The sequence below is a fragment of the Marmota flaviventris genome, chromosome 14, assembly GCF_047511675.1.
Source record: "Marmota flaviventris isolate mMarFla1 chromosome 14, mMarFla1.hap1, whole genome shotgun sequence".
In the NCBI taxonomy this organism is placed as follows: domain Eukaryota; kingdom Metazoa; phylum Chordata; class Mammalia; order Rodentia; family Sciuridae; genus Marmota; species Marmota flaviventris.
The window spans coordinates 37,930,122-37,942,859 of record NC_092511.1 but is presented as its reverse complement, the minus strand read 5'-3'; the positions used below and the strand labels follow the sequence as shown (position 1 = coordinate 37,942,859).

Below are 12,738 nucleotides of genomic sequence, written 5' to 3'. Positions count from 1 at the left end.
TTTTAATCCTTCTAAATTTACCAAAACTTGTTTTATGGGGCTTTGGGTATAGCTCAGTAGAGTACATGCTTAGCTTGCTTGAGGGCCTGTGTTCCAGCCCTAACACCAAAAAAAAAAAGTGTTTTATAACCCACCATATGGTACATGTTGTTTAATGTTTTATATGTACTTGACAAGAATGAGTATTTTGGTAGGTGGTGTGTTCAGTAAATTATCAACTAGGTCAAATTGGTTAGAAGTATTGTTCAGTTCTTTTAACTTTCTGCCCACTTATGTCAATTACTAGAATTGAATGGTGGAACATTAAAATATTCAACTATAATTGGGGATATTGTGGCCAAATTTTTTATCATTATTATTATTTCCTTTCAGTTCTGTCAATTTTTGTTTCAGTAGTTGGAAACTTTATTAGATGCATACATGTTTTCACTATTTATTATGAAAATTTTCAAACGTAGATAAAATTTGAAAACATTTTACAATGAAATTGTATACCTACCCAGTTATTATACCAATAATGTTTCCTACACTTGCTTTATCATGTACCTATCTGTCTGTCTTATTATTTTGATGCATTTAAAAGTCAAGTGTAGGGCTGGGGACATAGCTCAGTTGGTAGAGTGCTTGCCTCACATGCACAAGGCCCTGGGTTCAATCCCCACCAACACAAAGACAAAACAAAAGTCAGTTGTAGAGCTGAGGCTGTAGCTCAATGGAAGAGTGCTTGCCTACCACCCCATAAAAATAAAATAAAGGCATGTTGTCCATATTTTTGTTTTAAAAAAAACAAAATTTTAAAAAACCCAAAAAACTCAATTGTAAACTGGGTGCAGTGGTGCCCGCCTGTAATCCCAGCAGCTCAGGAGGCTGAGGTAGGAGGATTTCGAGTTCAAAGCCAGCCTCAGCAACTTAGGCCTTGTTCCTAAGAAAACAAAAAAAAGGGGCTGGGGTTGTGGCTCAGCGGTAGAGCACTGCCTAGCAAGTGCGATACCCTGGGTTTGATCCTCAGCACCACATAAATAAATAAATAAAGGTACTGACAACTACAACTAAAAATATAATAATAATACTTTTTTAAAAAGGGGAGGGGACTGGGATGTGTCTCAGTGGTTAAGCGCCCCAAAAAACAAAGTCAGTTGTAGACTTAGGTATACTTCTCCCTAAATACGTAGTATATAGATCATCACCTAGAGAACAGTATTTGTTTTGAATCTTTTTTTTTCCCTTTGAGATAAAATTTGTAAGAAAGAAAAAATTTTTTTCAGTGCTAGGGATCAAACCCAGTGCCCTGTGCGGGTGAGACAAACATTCTGCCATTGAGCTACATTCTAGCCCCAAAAGGAAAATTTTGAGTGTAACATAAATGAATTTGACAAATGCATATTCCTGTGATCCAGATTCTACCCAGGTAAATATAACTCGTATCTTCAGAAAGTTCCATTCTCCGCTTCTCATTCAATCCCTGCCTTCTCCAGCTCCTGCCCCAATTCTGATTCCACCACCATCGTCAGTTAGTTTGCTTGTTCTAGAATTCAAGGATGACTGCGTGATGTACAACCTGGGCAGTCTCATAGGACCCCATGGGTAGAAGGGTCCTGCACTTAATGCCCTGTTGTCACCATCTCAGAGTTTTCCTTTTTTGTGTGCTGAGGAGTAAACCCAGGGTGCTTTGAGCTTTATCTCCAGTCCCCCACCGCACACACCTTTTTTTTTTTTTTTTGGTACTGGGGATTGAACCCAGGGAGGTTTAACCACTTAGCTACATCCTCAGTTCTTTTAAATATTTTATTTAAAGACAGGGTCTCACTGAGTTGCTAAGTGCCTCGTTAAGTTGATGACTGAGGCTGGCTTTGAATTCGGGATCCTCCTGCCTCAGCCTCCTGAGCTGCTGGGATTACAGGCTTGTGCCACCACACCCAGCTTTTCCAGCTTTGTTTTATTTTGCCAGGCGCAGTGGTGCACATCTGTAATCCCAGCACCTCAGGAGGCTAAGGCAGCCTCAGCAAAAGCAAGGAGCTAAGCAACTCAGTGAAACCCTGTCTCTAAATAAAATACAAAATAGTGCTGGGGATGTAGCTCAGTGATTGAGTGTCCCTGAGTTCAAACCCCACCCTAAAATTGTTTTATTTTGCCAAGCACAGTTGTGTACGCCTGTAATCCCAGCAATTCTGGAGGCTGAGGCAGGATTACAAGTCTGAAGCCAGCTCAGCAATTTAGCAAGGCCCTAAGTAACTTAGCAAGATCCTGTTTCAAAATAAAAAATAAAAGGTTGGGGGTATAGGTCATTTGGTAGAGTGTTTGTCTAGCATACATAAAGCCCTGGGATCAATCCCCAGCACCACCAAAAAATAAAAAATAGGGCTGGAGTTGTGGCTCAGTGGTAGAGTACTTGCCTGGCGTGTGCGAGGCACTGGGTTTGATTCTCAACACCACAAAAAAATAAATAAATAAAGTATACAATTTGATGTTTTAAAAATAAATAAGCAAACAAATAAATAAATAAATAGAAGGGCTGGAATGTGGCTCAGTGGTTCAATCTCCAGCACCCCCCCAATTTTTGCTTTTGTAGAATGATTCATTGCCCAAGGATCCATTTCACATGGATGGGCAGTGGAGGGAGACATAAGGTCAATGTTTAAAACATAAGATGTTGAAACAGAATTTAATCAAACACACATAGGAAGATCTGCAGCATCTTGCCTTTGTGGGACTCTTGCATGATCCCAGCAGGGGAGGAGTCTGCCCTGCCCACGTGGCAGAGGGACTCAAAGACAGGATCCTAATTCTTGTCCTGGAAAAAGCTTGAGCAAGTTACTTAACTTTGTGCCCCTGTTTGTTGGTTGGTTGGTACTGGGATTGAACAAAAATATTGCAAAATGCTTTTGAAATTCATGATGTTATTAGCAACATCACCAGCCCTATTTTGTATTTTTTTAATATTTTTTTTAGTTATGAATGGGCACAATGCCTTTATTTTATGTATTTATTTCTATGTGGTGCTGAGTATCAAACCCAGTGTGTCACACATGCTAGGCAAGTGCTCTCCCACTGAGCCACAACCCCAACCCCGCCCCCCCTTTTGTATTTTATTTAGAGACAGTGCCTCATGCTGTTGCTGAGGCTGGCTTTTGAACTCTCAATCCTCCTGTCTCAGTCTCCTGAGCCATTGGGATTACAGGCGTGGTCCACCTCCCCCAGTCTTTTTTGTTGTTTAATTACTGAACAGCATTCCATTATATGAACATACCACATTTTTTTTTTTTTTTTTTTGGTCCTTCTCTCGTGGTGAACATCAGCTTGTTTCCACTTTGGGACTCTGATAAATAAAAGTTCCTGTGCATATCCTTGCCTACATGGTTTTCTGGATATAAGAATACCTTAGATGGGTGTCACCGCATGGAGCAGTAAGGGAATTTTCGACAGGATATTCTTCATAGAATTTCAAGATTCGCGTCTACCACTCAATGCCTTCAGTCACTTCAACAATCTCAAAAAGCCTCCACACATCTCCTACCTTCCAGAGCAGGCAGTATCACTTCTGCTTGGAAGCCACTTCCTTAAATGATAGCGGTACCTTGATTCAGGAACACATTCAATAAAATGTCTCAACATAGCTATTGATAAGATAGAAAAAGTGTAGTATACACACAGAACACTGGAAGAACAGAAAGGAGGTCAATGGAGCTGGAATTTGGTGACCAAGGGAGGAGGGGCTTGAGGCAGGAGTAAGCTCAGGCCAAGTTTGAAAGGTAAGGAATATCAAGGTTATTATTCTAACTAGGGAGAGAGGCAGGGGCCAGACATGATTTATACTGTAAGTAGAATACTTTTTCTGGGCGCTTTGTAGAGAATGGATTGTAAGTGCAAGGATGGAGATGAAGAGGCTGTTGCACTAAGTGAGAAGTAATGTTAACTTGGGCAAGAACAGTGTGACAATGGTGAGAAGTATCAATATAGAAGAGATGAATTTTGGGAGTTAGAGCAAATAGGATTTCTAATACTCATGTGTGGGTATAAGAAAAAGAGAAGAATCAAAGATGACTTCAGGATTTTTAGCTTGAGCAGCTGTGGGAGAATGATGGTACCATTTGCTGACATGGGGAGGATTTCAGGAGGAAAGGACTTGAGGGAAGTTCTTTTGTCCCTTCAATGATATACACAGCCAGACATAATGTCTATGCCTGTAATCCCAGCAACTCAGGAGGTAGAGGCAGGAGGATCAAAAATTCAAGGCCAACCTGGATAATTTAGCAAGACCCTCAGCAACTCAGTGAGACTCTTATTTCAAAAAAAAAAACTAAAAAGCACTGGGAATATAGTTCAGTGGTAGAGTGTCCCTGGGTTATCCTCAGCAACCCTCCCCCCCAAATTATATAGAAATGTCAAAGTAGAGTATGGAAGTGGGAGTCATCTTCACATATGTAGTATCCATCCTTCCTTCCTTCCTTCCTTCCTACCTACCTATTTTATTTTGTGGTGCTGGGGTTAGAACACAGGACCTTATACATGCTGGGCAAGACCTCTATCACTGAACCCAGCCACTGTAGATGGTACTTTATTTTTTTTTTTTAAGAGAGAGAGAGAGAGAGAGAGAATTTTTTAATATTTATTTTTTTAGTTCTCGGCAGACACAACATCTTTGTTTGTATGTGGTGCTGAGTGTCGAACTCGGGCCGCACGCATGCCAGGCGAGTGCGCTACTGCTTGAGCCACATCCCCAGCCCAATATAGATGGTACTTTAAAGCTAAGGAAGGATAAAAATAATTAGGGAGATGGTGTAGATAGGAAAAAGAGGAGTTTCAGGATTAAACCCTGAGGTACTCCCTCTTAAAAACAGGAGGGGTCTGGGGATATAGTTCAGTTGGTAGAGTGCTTGCCTAACAAGCACAAGGCCTTGGGTTCAATCTGCAGCAACCAGGAAAAAAAAAAAAAAGTGGGGCGGGGTGGAGGAGGAAAGAAAGGAGATGGAAGGGCAGTTGGCCAAATAAAGTCGGAATAAACTAGAAGAGGTTTTCAAAATACCCCACATACTGCCACAGAGAAGAGAGGCTGGCCCTGAGAAGATGGTGCTGGGGATTGAGCCCAGGGCCTTGTGCTTTCTGAGCAAGTGCTCTTTGACTTCCCTATACCTCCAGTCCAAGGGGCTTTTATTTTTTATTTATTTTGAAATAATTTTATATTTATCAGAGTTGCAAATATAGTACAGGCCCTTTACCAAGTCGCTCCTAATGACACTTTATATGACCTTGGTACCTTAACATTGGTATGGCATTACTAAGCTACAAACTTTATGTGGAATTTCCCAGTTTTCCCACTGTTGTCTTTTCATTCTTTTAGGATGTAATCCAGGATCTCACATTGTATTTAGTCATCCCCTTAGTCTTCTCTAATCTATTCTCAGTCTTTTCCTATCTTTCATGACCTTGACACTTTTGAAGAGTACCAGTCAGGTGTTTTGTAGAATGTCCCACAAATGTTGTTTTTTTTTTTTTCCCCTGAGTAAACTGAGGTTGTGAGTTTGGGGAAAGAATGCCCAGCCATGTGACACCCTTCTCATCAAGTCATATCAGCAGATACATGATATCAATGTGATTTATTACTGGTGATATTAACCTTGATCACTTGGAAAAGGTCATATCTGCCAGATTTTTCCACTGTTTAATTTCCTTTTTTTTTCTTTATATTTTGTACCAGGAATTTAACTCAAGGGCACTTAATCACTGAGCCCCAGCCCTATTTTGTATTTTATTTAGAGACATGGTCTCACTGAGTTGTTTAGAACCTTGTTTTTTGCTGAGGCTGGCTTTGAACTCATGATCCTCTTGTCTTGGCCTCCTGAGCCGCTGGGATTACAGGAGTGCACCACTGCATCTGGCTAGGGGCAGCTTTCCATAGGGTAGTTATTTGGATTCAACCCAAATGGGACATTCAAGGTCATTATGATATTTCTATCATAACAGGGGCATAATCATCAAGGAAGGTGTTTGCAAAAGTGGGATGAAAATGATGTGCCGTGGAACCTAAGCAGAGGGTGGAAGGGAAGAGGACAAGGTTGAGAGTAGTAGTTGTCAGAGGAGGTTGAAGAACTGTGGCAATGGGGTCCTTGAGTAGGAGAGCCAAAAGGATGGGAAGTGGTAACAGGGACTTTCAAAGGAGCTGGGTGTTGAAAGTGAAGAAATAGTTTAGAAATGGCAAGCAGAGGGCGGGGCTGGGGTTGTGGCTCAGGGATAGAGTGCTCGACTAGCATGTCTGAGATCCTGGGTTCGATCCTCAGCACCACATAAAAATAAGTAAAATAAAGGTATTGTGTCCATCTACAACTAAAAATAAATATTAAAAAAAAAAAAAGAAATGGCAAGCAGGGTACTGAGGCAGGAGGATCACAGGTTCAGGGCCAGCCTCAGCAACTTAGTGACACCTTGTTTCAAAAAAAAAAAAGGGGGGGCCAGGGACATAGCTCAATGGTGAAGTGCCCCTGAGTTTAATACCCAGTACCAAAAAAAAAAAAAAAAAAAGAAAGAAAGAAAGAAAAGAAAAGAAAAAGAAAGAAATAAATAAAAGAAATGGCAAGTGAAAAATCTACTATACTTCTGCTATACCACCTCTGGCTCTCAGGTGCTTGTGATATGAGGAGAAAAGTTAAAAAAAAAAAAAAAAAAAAAAAAAAAGCTTCAGAGAAACATCCAAAGAAGCAGATGAGACAGCAAGGATGTTTGACAGTTACAGATACAGAGCTGCAAAGGGCGCAGTGAAAGACTTTGGAAAGGGAAGGGAGAGGTCTTTGGGCAGATTTGAGGACAGACACAGGTGGCAGGATGGGTTTCCAGTGATGATCTTGGATGACCGAGAAGTTCCTTCTTCTAGGACTGACTGAGGCTAATGGAAATACAGGGCACCATGGAATTAGCCTGAGGGGTTGTCAGAGAGAAAAGGGAAATCAGCCTAAATGGTGCGAATTTTGGAAAGTTAGTAGGAAGATTAAGGGGCTAATAAATGACTGTTCTCCCCTGCAGAGGACATGTTGGTGGCAACCTTGGTAGTGGGGGATGGAAAGAGCACTCTCTGGGAGAATATGGTAACAAGGGTCTGTGCGGTGACTGGCCTTACCTTAATAACTTCCAGAATGGTTGAGTCATGATCATTAATAGCTATTTATTGGTTATCTACTTGGTGTACAATTTGAGCATTTGACACTGTGAAAAAAAATACAGTGTCCTTTGAACCAGCCGAGGGAGGAAACAATTGGTTCCAACATTATTCAGACTTAGAAGGAAATGTGTGACAGAGCTGGACCTTCACCTTTCCCTTATCAGGAGTGGAAAGGTGTGGGTCTTTATGATGGGTCATTTACAGTGTGAGCAACCTCCCTGAGAAAACCTGAGCATTTTTTTTTTCAAACATGGCAGTATTCATGTTTAATGAGACTAATGAAGCATATACATAATTATGAGGAAATTCCCCCTTCTGGTAACCAGTCAGCTGCAAACAAAAATGTCAGTGTGGGTTCTGAGTGTGTGTGTGTGTGTGTGTGTGTGTGTGTGTATTTTGAGGCTGCCCGGGTGGGTGCAGTGCTGGGGATGGAACTCAGGGCCTTAAGTATGCTAGGTAAATACTCTGTCTCTTAGCTACCATCCTCAGCCCTTTAGAGTATGGGCGTGCCCCACCCCTTTCTCTCTGTGCTAGAGATTGAACCCAGAGGCACTTCACCACTAAGCTACACCCCAGCCCTTTTTATTTTTTGTTTTGAGACAGGGCCTTACTAATTTACCCAGGCTAACATGGAATTTGCAATTCTTTTATCTCAGCCTCCCAAGTCACTGGGATTGCAGTCATGTGCCACCAGGCCTGGCCGTCGGTCTGGCTGTGGGTGGATTCTCAAGGGACTGGTTGAGAGCTAATGCATTGGCTATTTGTAAGGCGTGATAAGGAAAAAAAAAGAAAATACACACTTAGATTATTTTTCTTTCTGGAATGATCTGTATGTCCCAACCCTTGAGATGTCTGGAAAATCAGGGTGTGTGATAAGAATGAACTAGATGTCACAAACTTAATTTCCTTTGTATCCTACTCAGGATGACTTATCAAATGTCATAGTTTGGCTGAGCCATCTACAATACATATCATCATTGTACACAAAACTGACTCAGAATGTACCCAACTTGATAATATTCCTGGGAGTCCTGATTGTCCCCATCTCTACCACAAAGAATCAGAAGTCATTGAGGATTGAGTGAGTAAGAGAAGGAAGAATTGCAATGAATTACAGAAAGAAGTAAGAGAAGCAAATCAAGAAAGTGAATAAGAGAGCCCGGCACAGATGTGTATGCCTGTAATCCCAGCAGTTTGGGAGGCAGAGACAGGAGGATCGAGAGTTCAGAGCCAGCTTCAGCAATGGCGAGGCACTAAGCAACTCAGTGAGACCCTGTCTCTAAATAAAATACAAAATAGGGCTGGGGATGTGGCTCAGTGGCCAGGTACCTCAGAGTTCAATCTCTGGTACCCCCTGCAAAAAAAGAAAACAGATAGAGGAAGGGTAAGAAATGTCATATGCTTGTTGGATCCCTGATTGCAAAAGCAAGGGGCAGATAAAGTAATGACCACATTTCCACATCCATGTAGAATTTATTAGGTGGAGTAGCAGCTGGTTAAAATAGTGGTGGTGATGTGATGATATAAAGTCCTATAGAAAGTAAATCTACAGTTAGCATCTACCTTCCCCACCTCCCCAGTTAGCAACTCACAGAACTCGTTAGAATTTAGCTAGCAGCTAATGGCTGCTGAATCGAATCCCTCACACAGAGCAATGTTAAGAGCCAAATTTCAGCTGGACATGGTGGGGCATTCCTGTAATCCCAGTGGTTTAAGAAGCTAGACAGAAGGATCACAAGTTCAAGGTCAGCTCAGCAACTTCAGTGAGGTTCCAAGCAACTTAGAGAGACCCTCTTTCAAAATAAAAAGTAAAAAGGGCTGGGGATGTGGCTCAGTGGTTAAGTGCCCCCTCCCCCCAAAAAAGACCCAAATTTCCATCTCCTCTTCATTGGCCAAACAGATATCCCCATTGCACAGAATCAGCTTTGGCATGGCCACTATCGAGTTCAAGATAACTATAATCTTTCTAATTAAACATACCACTTTCCTTTTTTCACATTATTTTTTAGGTTCTTCTTATCCTTGAGGATTTTCAAAGCCTTATTTGACTACTGGTAAAAAGTCCTCCTTCCTTTGTAAAGAAAGAGACCATTTGGTTAGCACCCACACTGTGCTTTCTTTTCACCTCTCATTTAATCTTCACAGCGATTGTGGACTAGGTATCACTTATTTCCAATGAATTACAAAATGGTTAAGCAATTTTAAGTAGTGCTTATGGTCCCATTGTTGGAGAGTGGTGTCCATAAAGCTTGATCCTAGGCCTGAGGACTCTACACCTGTCCTCTCTCACTGCTCCAGCAGCCTCACTGCTGTCAGCCCTGCAGTTTATATCTCAGTGGTCAAAACTTAAGAGAAATGCTTATTTGTATATCACATAAGTTCTGGCACTTAATTTCCAAAAGTGCTCGTGGCTAGGTCCTCATCTTCACAGAAGGCCTTCATTCTTTCACATGGGTGTCAGTCTTTCTATCCAAATAGCTGTAAAATACTTCGTACTTTGCTTACATCTTATATGTTCATCAGAATGAATGTAATAAAGCAGCCAAGCCCTTGTAACCACAGGAACCTTCCCTGTCTGCTTCCTTCTGGAATTGCTGCAAGGCAGAGGATCCAGCCTGGTGGCCGTCACCTCCCACTCACTTTGGGATTTCTGACTCCTGCCCATCACCTTTGCAAGAAGTTTGTAGAAAAACACAGAGGCCTTACAGTGTAACATGTAAGCACAGGTGTGTTTGTGCACAAATAACTCAATTCATAAGCTCTGTTAGTTGTGGGTCCAGGGCCATGGCAATCCATTCCAGCGTGATTCTTTTTTTTTTTTTTTTTTGTAGTTGTAGATGGACAGCATGCCTTTATTTTATTTGCTTATTTTTGTATGCGATGCTAAGGATCCAACTTAGTGCCTTACATGTGCTAGGCAACTGCTCTGCCACTGAGCCCCAGCCCCAGCCCCTCCAACATGATTCTTTTTTTTTTTTTTTTTAATAAAACAAAGTCTTTAATAGCCAAACCTTCATGGATAGGAGCCTTTCATGAAATAAAAGCAAGTCAATCAGAGGGAAGGAAAAGGGAGGGGTTGGGAGCACTGGCTGGCTTTCTGATTGCCCAAATGGGAAGGCTGAATTCAAGAAGCTGGCCGGGAAGGAAGTCTCTGGATTCTGGACATCTTCCTGTTTGGTTTGAGTTGAAATCTGACCAGGGTTTGTGTTGAGTGGCTCCCAGAGCTGGGTCTGTGCTGCCTTGGTTCTGACAGGTCCCACAACAAGCCCCAATTATAGGGTGACTGCAAATGCATCTTCATTAGCAGAGACTCCACCTCCTGGGGCTGAGCGGGCTGCCGGGCCTCAGGAAAGGGCCTTTCAGGGTACATCACAGGATTTCTTTTTTTTTTTTTCTTCTTTCCAACTATTACTTTATTTATATTACTATGCTTAAGTTACATGGAAAAAGACAACCAAGCAATTCTGTCCCATTTCAGAAAAAGGTTCTAATCATAAACCACCAGTTATGTGGTGACAAGTAACTAGGAATAGTGACATCTTTGGGTCAAGATTGACAAGGAAGAATGGGCTCTGCTACAGTTCGTCTCCAACAAGAATATGGCACACCACACGGGCTAGCACAAGCCATGCTAACACTGAGCCTTTAGCGCTGGGCACAGATTCGGATCTCTTCTCTGAAGCTAGCAAATCAAGTGAAATAACTGGGGTTTTGTTTGTTTGTTTTTGTTTTAAGAAAAGGCTTTAAAATGAAGCCCACATAAGTTTAAAAACCATGCTCTTGACATATTTGCCATTCAAAATTTACATAAAACACACTTTTTTCACTCTAATAGCCCAGATTTTTTTCCTCTCATAGCCCACCATTTAGCTGCAGAGACTCTTCTGCCTCAAAATGTAAACATAGGGGAAAAAAGTTAACAGCAACTGCATAATATTCTCTCTACACACTGCTGTTGGATGGAAAATACAAAATTTAAAAAAAAAGAAAAGAAAGGTTCCATCTTAGATTCTCACAACCTCTTGTTCCGCAGTTCATGAATCCAACTCTGATGCTAAGGTGACAGTGTATGTAAGTAGATTTTTGTTTTCAGTGAAGGAGACCTGGGAAAAGATGGATTTATCTCTTTTTCTTCAAGAGTTATCAGGTGGTACGTGCTCCTCAAAGACCTCACTCTCTCGAACTAGAGCATGTTCCAGGATCACACGGCCTTCCTTATAACGCTGGCTGTCTTCAGTAGCAAACTCATAGATCCATCCCAGTTTGCTATTGCAGTTTTTGCAGCTCACATCTTGAACCATGTGGTGGCCAGTGAGCATGACCGGATCTTGAACTTCATTGTATTATAGGTTAACTACCTTGTTAAAAAGAAATGCTCTACCGGTGGCACCTGTGAACCGAGTGGAGATGAGTTCTGAGCTGTTAGTCAGGATCGTGTCACAGTTTGCACAAGAAAACAGACGGGTACCACCAATATGATCAAGGAAAATTCTGCCCATTTTGATAGCTGAAATTCTAAAAAACTCTGACTGGGCTGGGGATGTGGCTCAAAGTGGTAGCGCGCTCGTCTGGCATGCGTGCGGCCCGGGTTCGATCCTCAGCACCACATACCAACAATGATGTTGTGTCTGCCGATAACTAAAAAAATGAATAAATATTAAAAAAAAAAAAAACTCTGACCGGCGTGCCAGCGGCTCTTCGCTCTTCAGCTGGGACGAAGCCCCTCAGGTACCTGCCTCTTCCCTTCCACGTGAAGCCCCTTAAGGAGCATCTGACACAGATGAGTAGGCAACAGGCCAGGAACATGGCTCTGGGGTCCGTGCTGGTGCAGCCTGGTGCTGAGATGCTGGTATAGTAGCAGAGATTGCCAGAGACAAAGACTGTTCCAACATGATTCTTGAGGGCAATTCAAGAGGGGAGCTTGAGTTCACAAAGCCCTCTGGTTATCCCAGAAATTATTTTTCTCTTCTCCCTGCTTTAGTTCTCCTTGCATTTGCAGTGAGATAAATTGAGATAGCAGGTGTTTCTGAAAGTAGAACAACTGGCTGAGAATATTGACCTTGCTCCCAGTTACCACCAAGACCACTCTCTGAATGTAACCTTGGGTCAGTCATTTGTCTACCAAGGTCAGATGGGAATTCACTCCAACACTTGTTAATACCAAAGAGCACTGGGTTGACTTATAAAGGCTCTATATTACAGATGAACTCTGGTTGTGTTGAGATGCCCTCTGGCCCAGGTGGGTGTTCCCCTGTACCTTGCAAGTGCCCTGCCCAATGAACTCATCTTTTCACAGCTCTGGTTAGGGGCTCCACCTTCAACAACTCCAGGGGCACTTAGCTCTTTCCCTGGACACAATTCTGGGACTCAGCTCTCTGCTAGGAAACTAAGACAAAGTGCTGGTGAGTTACACCTCTCAAGTTATATAGTTATGGTGTTTTGCTTTTTGTGGAGAGGAACCAGGGATTGAACCCAGGGGTACTTTACCACTGAGCCACATCCTCAGCCCTTTTTATGTTTTATTTTATTTTGGGAGGTGTGGATACTGGGGATTGAACTCAGGGGCACTCAACCACTGAGCCATATCC

General features: G+C 42.2%; 1 pseudogene; it reads right to left on the bottom strand.

Moving 5' to 3' along the window:
• Positions 1-10,970: 10,970 nt before the first annotated feature.
• LOC114092064 (protein yippee-like 5 pseudogene) lies at positions 10,971-11,649 on the bottom strand (annotated as a pseudogene).
• Positions 11,650-12,738: the final 1,089 nt, after the last annotated feature.